We start from the raw sequence: 7,446 nt of genomic DNA, 5'->3' as shown, positions 1-7,446 counted from the left end.
AAGCAGGCTTCAGGGACAGAATCTCCAGCAGCCACGCGGGTCCCTCCACCCATAGGTGACAAGGGTCGGTGAGAGGGTCTCTTTGGCGGGTTGAGAGGGGAGTGGGGTGCCCCCATAACTCAGACCCCCTCGGGAGGCAGGAACCCTGATCCATTGTTGAAGGTTTCTGCATAAACCCCCTGAGGGAACTGAGCCCGTGAGGCGGCCCTGCCCCGACCTGAGCAGCTGAACTTAATCTCACACTGAATAGCAGCCCTCCCCAACCCCCACTAAAAACCCTGAGGCTGGGAAACAGCATTTGAATCTCAGACCCCAAGTACTGGCTGGGTGGATCTGGAGGCGAAGTGGGTGTGAAGAGGATATTCAGAAGTCAAGTCACTGGCTGGAAAAATGCCCAGAAAAGGGAAAAAAAGCAAGACTACAGAAGGTTACTTTCTTGGTGAACAGAAAGTTCCATTCCTTTCTGATGAGAAAGAACAATGCTCACCATCAGGGAAAGACACAGAAGTCAAGGCTTCTGTATCCCAGCCCACTCAATGGGCTCAGACCATGGAAGAGCTCAAAAAGAGTTCAAAAAATTTTGAAAATCAAGTTAGAGAGGTGGAGGAAAAACTGGAAAGAGCAATGAGAGACATGCAAGCAAAGCATGAACAGCAGGTCAGCACCCTGCTAAAGGAGACCCAAAAAAATGCTGAAGAAAATAACACCCTGAAAAATAGGCTAACTCAATTGGCAAAAGAGGTTCAAAAAGCCAATGAGGAGAAGAATGCTTTCAAAAGCAGAATTAGCCAAATGGAAAAGGAGATTCAAAAGCTCACTGAAGAAAAGAGTTCTTTCAAAATTAGAATGGAACAGATGGAGGCTAATGACTTCATGAGAAACCAAGAAATCACAAAACAAAACCAAAAGAATGAAAAAAATGGAAGATCATGTGAAATATCTCATTGGAAAAACAACTGACCTGGAAAATAGATCCAGGAGAGAAAATTTAAAAATTATGGGACTACCTGAAAGCCACGATCAAAAAAAGAGCCTAGACATCTTCTTTCATGAAATTATCAAGGAAAACTGCCCTGATATTCTAGAACCAGAGGGCAAAATAAATATTGAAAGAATCCACCAATCACCACGTGAAAAAGATCCAAAAAGAGAAACTCCTAGGAACATTGTGGCCAAATTCAGAGTTCCCTGGTCAAGGAGAAAATATTGCAAGCAGCTAGAAAGAAACAATTCAAGTATTGTGGAAATACAATCAGGATAACACAAGATATAGCAGCTTCTACATTAAGGGATTGAAGGGCATGGAATAGGATATTCCAGAAGTCAAAGAAACTAGGACTAAAACCAAGAAACACCTACCCAGCAAAACTGAGTATAATACTTCAGGGGAAAAATTGGTCTTTCAACAAAATCGAGGACTTTCAAGCATTCTTGATGAAAAGACCATAGCTGAAAAGAAAATTTGACTTTCAAACACAAGAATGAAGAGAAGCATGAAAAGGTAAACAGCAAAGAGAAGTCATAAGGGACTTATAGAAGTTGAACTGTTTACATTCCTACATGGAAAGACAATATTTGTAACTCTTGAAATTATTCAGTATCTGGGTACTGGGTGGAATTACACACACACACACACACACACACACATGCACACGCACACACACATAGAGACAGAGTGAGCAGAGTGAATTGAAGAGGATGGGGTCATATCTTTAAAAAAATGAAATCAAGCAGTGAGAGAGAAATATATGGGAGGAGAAAGGGAGAAATGGAATGGGGCAAATTATCTCTCATAAAAGAGGCAAACAAAAGACTTATTAGTGGAGGGAAAAAGAGGGGAGGTGAGAGAAAAACATAAAGTTTACTCTCATCACATTCCACTCAAGGAAGGAATAAAATGCACACTCATTTTGGTATGAAAACCTATCTTACAATACAGGAAAGTGGGGGATAAGGGGATAAACAGGGTGGGGGGATGATGGAAGGGAGGGCATGGGGAGGAGGGAGCAATCTGAGGTCGACACTCATGGGGAGGGACAGGATCAAAAGAGAGAATAGAAGTAATGGGGGACAGGATAGGATGGAGGGAAATATAGTTAGTCTTATACAACACGACTATTATGGAAGTCATTTGCAAAACTACACAGATATGGCCTATATTGAATTGCTTGCCTTCCAAAGGGAAGGGGTAAGGAGGGAGGGAGGAAGAGAAGTTGTAACTCAAAGTTTTAGGAACAACTGTCGAGTACTGTTCTTGCTACTAGGAAATAAGAAATACAGGTAAAGGGGTATAGAAAGTTATCTGGCCCTACAGGACAGAGGAGAGGATGGAGACAAGGGCAGAGAGGGATGATAGAGGAGAGAGCACATTGGTGATGGGGGCAATTGGAATGCTCGCTGTTTTGGGGTGGGGGGAGGGGACAAGGGGGGGAGAAAATTTGGAACCCAAAATTCTGTTAAATTTAAAAAAATAAATTAAATGAATCTACTAAATCTAGTAAATAAATTCATTAGATGTAAAAAAAAAAAAGAAAATGAATGTTAAAAGTTAAATAAATAAATTTTTTCAAAAAAGAATTATACTCAGTTTTGCTGCTTAGATGATTCTTGGTTTTGATCCTAGCTCTTTTGACCTATGGTATATTATATCGAAGTAGAACTGCTAAATCATGTGTTATCCACATTGTATTTCTACAATACTTGGATTGTTTGTTTCTGGCTGCTTGCAATATTTTCTCTTTGACCTTGGAACTCTGGAATTTGACTATAATATTCACAGGAGTTTTCCTTTTGAAATCTCTTTCAGGAGGTGAACAGTGGATTCTTTCTATTTCTATTTTACCCTCTGGTTCTAGAATATCAGGGCTGTTTTCCTTGATAATTTCTTGAAAAATGATGTCTAGGCTCCTTTTTTGATCATAGCTTTCAGGTAGTCCAATAATTTTAAAATTATCTCTCCTGGATCTGTTTTCTGGGACAGTTGTTTTTCCAGTGAGGTTCTTCATATTGTCCTCTATGTTTTCATTCTTTTGGTTATGTTTTATAATTTCTTCATTTCTCATTAGCTTCAGTTAGCTCCATTCTAGTTTTTAAAGAATTATTTTCTTCAGGGAGCTTTTGGACCTCCTTTTCCCATTTGTCCAATTATGCTTTTAAGGCATTCTTCTCCTTATTGATTTTTTGACCTCTTTTGCAATTTGGGCTAGTCTATTTTTAAGGTGTTATTTTCTTCAGCATTTTTTGGGTCTCCTTTAGCAATCTGTCGACTCATTTTTCATGATTTTCTTACATCACTCTTGTTTCTCTTCCCAATTTTTCCTCTACTTCTCTTACATGATTTTCTTTTTTCCTTGTTAAATACTTTATCAGAAAAAGTGGGTTGAGGAAGGGCCACTAGATTCGTCAGAGGGCAACAATGCCACACAATTTAGGAATGATGGGAGAGGTCAGCACAAAGCTCTAGCATCTCAACCTCTTCTTGGACTGTGAGGGATGGCTTTGAATGTTAGGGTAAACCCAGGTAGAAGTCTTTGACTGAGTTAGTAGGCATGGTTAGAAACAAAGAGAGATTCTGGCTGCAGCTCCTGACTTTCCACTTGGAGTATGCTTGTCTTGAGCAGCTTGGCTGTCAGCCATGGACCACTTAATATATTTCTCTTGGACAGCCTGGACATTTTCCTTCTTTCCATCCCACATCTTGAGGGCAGATGCCTGCAGGGATTGGCCATAAGAAAAGGTCAGGGCACGTGGCTTGTTAAAGGGATAGGTGTTGTTGGCATTGAGGTTGGTGGAGGCATCCTTTTTGCTCTGACCCCCCCACCCCCCAGAAAGAAGGGTGATACCAGTGACTGCAGGAGGCACAGTCTGGTCAAGGGCACTTAAAGTTGCTATTGCAATCTCCTCATGTAAATACCTCTGGATACAGGCATGGCCAGTGGTGACCATGTTAGGCTTCAGCAAAGCCCCTTCCAGATAGACATGGTGGTCACAAGCTTTATAGACAGCAGCCAGGACCTTCCCAGAGACATGCTGACAACACTTCAGATCATGTTCTCTATCAGGAAGGATCTCTGACTCCATGATGGGGACAATGCCATTCTGCTAGCAAATGCTGGCATATCAGGCCAGCACATTGGCATTCTCCATGATGGCAAGTAGGGAAGGCATATTATCCCAAATCTTTATTACACAATGCCACTTGGCAAAGTCAGCTCCATCCTTCTTATGCTTGGCATAGTGTTCACTCAGTCCATCTAGACTGTGGGTGGTAGTCTCTCCACTGGTCCCTGCCACGGGTACTATACCTTTGTCCACCTTGCTGCCCACAATGCCACCCTTTGCCTTTGTGACTTTGGGGAAGGGACAACCATCTTCAGCTTTCTGCCAGAGTGTTTTATGGGAAAGGATAACACCTCTAATATAGAAGTTCACTCAATCATCTGCTATCAGAAGCAATTGCCTGTAGGCACCAGTTTTTCTCTGTATTTTCAGTTCCCATGGACTGCAGCCATTTTGCAGTGCTACCAATGGACTCACCTGCAGCCAAGAGTCCTTTGCTCTTAACAACAATTCCATGAGCTACATCAGATAGTTCTTTCTTTTTCCCTGTGTCAATGCAGGGTATTGTCAAGGCATGTTTTCCTTGGCTATGTTGTTAGTTTCTGGCAGAAAGTAGACTTCTTATGGTTGAGAACTGAACTTCTAAGCTTTCCAAATCTGAACATTGCCTATTGAACTTAGGAGGGGTTTACCCGATTTTCAAAATTCTTTTCAGCTCTTCCATGACCTGAGACCAATTCACATTTTTTGGAGCCTTTCGGTGTAGGAGATTTGACTTTGTTTTCTTCTTCTTGTTGTATATTTTGGTCTTCCTTATCACCAAAGTAGTACTCCACAGTCTGAGTTTTTCTGTTGATTGCTATTTTTTCCAGTTAATTATTGACTTTTAAACTCTTTGTTAAGATAGGGTTCTGCTTCCAGTGTGGAGGGTGCACTGTGCCAAGCTACAGGAGTTGTGTGCAGCTGTTTTAAGAATTATTTCAAGGGACCTGTAAATTTTCAGTTCTTCCAAGTTGGTATGATTAAAGGAGAGGTGTTTCCTTCTCTCCTGGCCTGTGCTTTGGTCTGTGATTGACCACAAGCGCTCTTTTATACCTTGGAACTGTAAGGAAGACTCTGTCTCCACTGCTGCCACTACCTCCACCACACCAGCACTTCTCAGGCCAGGACTGCCCCCAGGGACTGCAACCCAGATCCAAGCAAGGGCAAAGCAATATAATCCTGTTTCAGCACCAGCAAAGAAATTTCTGCAATTGGCCTCTGATCAGCCACTCGATTCCCCCCACCATCTGCAGGCTGAGGGATCTGAAAACAGCTGTTGCCACTGTTGCCACCACCGCTACTGTCACCCCAGGGCTGGAGACAGGCCTTGCTCCTCTCTCACCCAGGTCTGACAGATCTTTCCTACTGACTTTCTCAATTGCCTTTGGTGTGTGTGGGTTGAGATGTCTGGAAACTGCCACCACTGCCAGAAATTCAGTTTCCTGAGGCCTGTTCCAGGTTTCCTGGGATCTGGTCTGTGCTTCCACATTTTGCACTGGACTGTGCTCTTCTCTCAGAGAGTGCAACACACTTTTTCTGTTGATATTTCATGTTGTCTTGGACTGGAAATTTGTTTTACTCTGTCATTTTGTGGGTTTTGATGCTCTAGAATTTCTCTAGAGTCAGTTTTACAGGTACTTGTAGGGGTTTTGGGGAAAAGCCAAGCAAGTCTATGCTTTTATTCTGCCATCTTGCTGAATTGTTGTTTTTTAGGTAAATTCATAATTGAGAGATGAAGTCACTTGGCCAGGGTCAAACAAGTGTTAAATTCCAGAGTTTGGAATTTGAACCAAGCTCACTTTTCACTGCATCAAGTTATCCCTGAGTAGGGGAGCTAATATCTACTGGAAAAGGCATATAATTTGAATGCTAAGTGCCTAAGAAATGGACCAAGGAAATGCTTAGGGTAGTAAAGGATAAGAGATAGATTCCCTCCCTCCTCTCCTAGTGGACTTCAGGGTAGGCTTCCTGAAGGAGTCAGCACTTTGTATGCTTTCTGGAACCACACTACATACCCATTGTCACAATCACTAATGGTTGTTGCCTGTGTTGGCCTCTCTGTGACAGCCAAGAGGACAGCATGGACCAGTACCCTAAGCAGTACAGAGGAAAAGAGGCTGGAGACTGGGTAAAAGGAGGTGATCTCTGGTTGACTGACCAGTTCTCTTTCTGTGTACCTGGATCTCCTTGACCCTTAGAAACCCTCCCTTGAGCACAGCAGAGCTAAGATGGCAGAGTAGAAAGACGCACATACTATAACTCTTCTCCCACAACCCATAAAATACCTGTAAAAAATGACTCTCAACAAATTCTAGAGCAGCAGAAGCCACAGAATGAGAGAGTGAAAGAGATTTCCAACCAAAGGTAACCTGGAAGGCTGACAGGAAAGGTCGATCCCATGGGATGCTGAGCTGAGTGGAGCCCAGCCCTGGCCACTTGGCACCAGGAGGAACAGGACTGGAACAGGCCTCCAGGGCAGAATCCCCAGCAGAGAGAGTCTTAGATCCCACAACCCACAAACGCCAAAGAAAGCTTCAAAGATCAGTGAGAGGACTCTCCCAGCTGGGTGAGAGGGGAGCAGTGTCCCCCCCAGCATGGGCCCCATGCGATGGTGGGGGTAGTGGTGATGGCATTGATCTGTGAAGCACTGTACCTAAACTCCCTAGGGGAATTGAGGAGCTAATCTGAACCTCAGCCCTGAGCATAGTCCTGGGGTGAGGAGGAGCACTAGGACCCTCCTCTTGACAAAGGATTCAGAAGTCAAGTAACTGGATGGGAAAATGACCAAAAAAGGAAAAAATAAGACCATATAAGGTTAGTTTCTTGGTGAACAGGTATTTCTTTTCATCCTTTCAGATGAGGAAGAACAATGCATACTGTCAGAGAAAGTCAGGGCTTCTGCATCCAGTACCTCCAAAACAAATATGCAATGGGCTCAGGCCATGAAAAAGTTTGAAAAGAGAGTCAACAGCTTGCTAAAGGAGACCAAAAAAATGCTGAAGAAAATAACATCTTTAAAAAGAGGTTAACTCAATTGGAAAAAGAGATTCAAAAAGCCAATGAGGAAAAGAAGGCTTAAAAAAGCAGAATCAGCCAAATGGAAAAAGATGTTCAAAAGCTCACTGAACAAAATATTTCTTTAAAAATGAGAGTAGAGCTGAGGGAAGCTAATGACTTTATGAGAAACCAAGAAATTACAAAACAAAACCAAAAGAATGAAAAAATAGAAGACAATGTGAAATATCTCTTTGGAAAAACAACTGACCTGGAAAATAGATCCAGGAGAGACAGCTAAAAAATTATGGGACTACTTGAAAGCCATGATCAAAAAAAGAGTCGAGACAT

The 7,446-nt window shown here is 42.5% G+C and overlaps 1 pseudogene; it reads right to left on the bottom strand.

The window, feature by feature from the left end:
- Positions 1 to 3,539: 3,539 nt before the first annotated feature.
- On the bottom strand, positions 3,540 to 4,635 carry LOC140498048 (fructose-bisphosphate aldolase A pseudogene; annotated as a pseudogene).
- Between the last annotated feature and the right edge of the window lie 2,811 nt (positions 4,636 to 7,446).

Source organism: Notamacropus eugenii, chromosome 4 (assembly GCF_028372415.1).
Source record: "Notamacropus eugenii isolate mMacEug1 chromosome 4, mMacEug1.pri_v2, whole genome shotgun sequence".
Classification (NCBI taxonomy): domain Eukaryota; kingdom Metazoa; phylum Chordata; class Mammalia; order Diprotodontia; family Macropodidae; genus Notamacropus; species Notamacropus eugenii.
The sequence above is the reverse complement of the archived record's forward strand: the minus strand, read 5'-3'. Positions and strand labels throughout refer to the sequence as shown.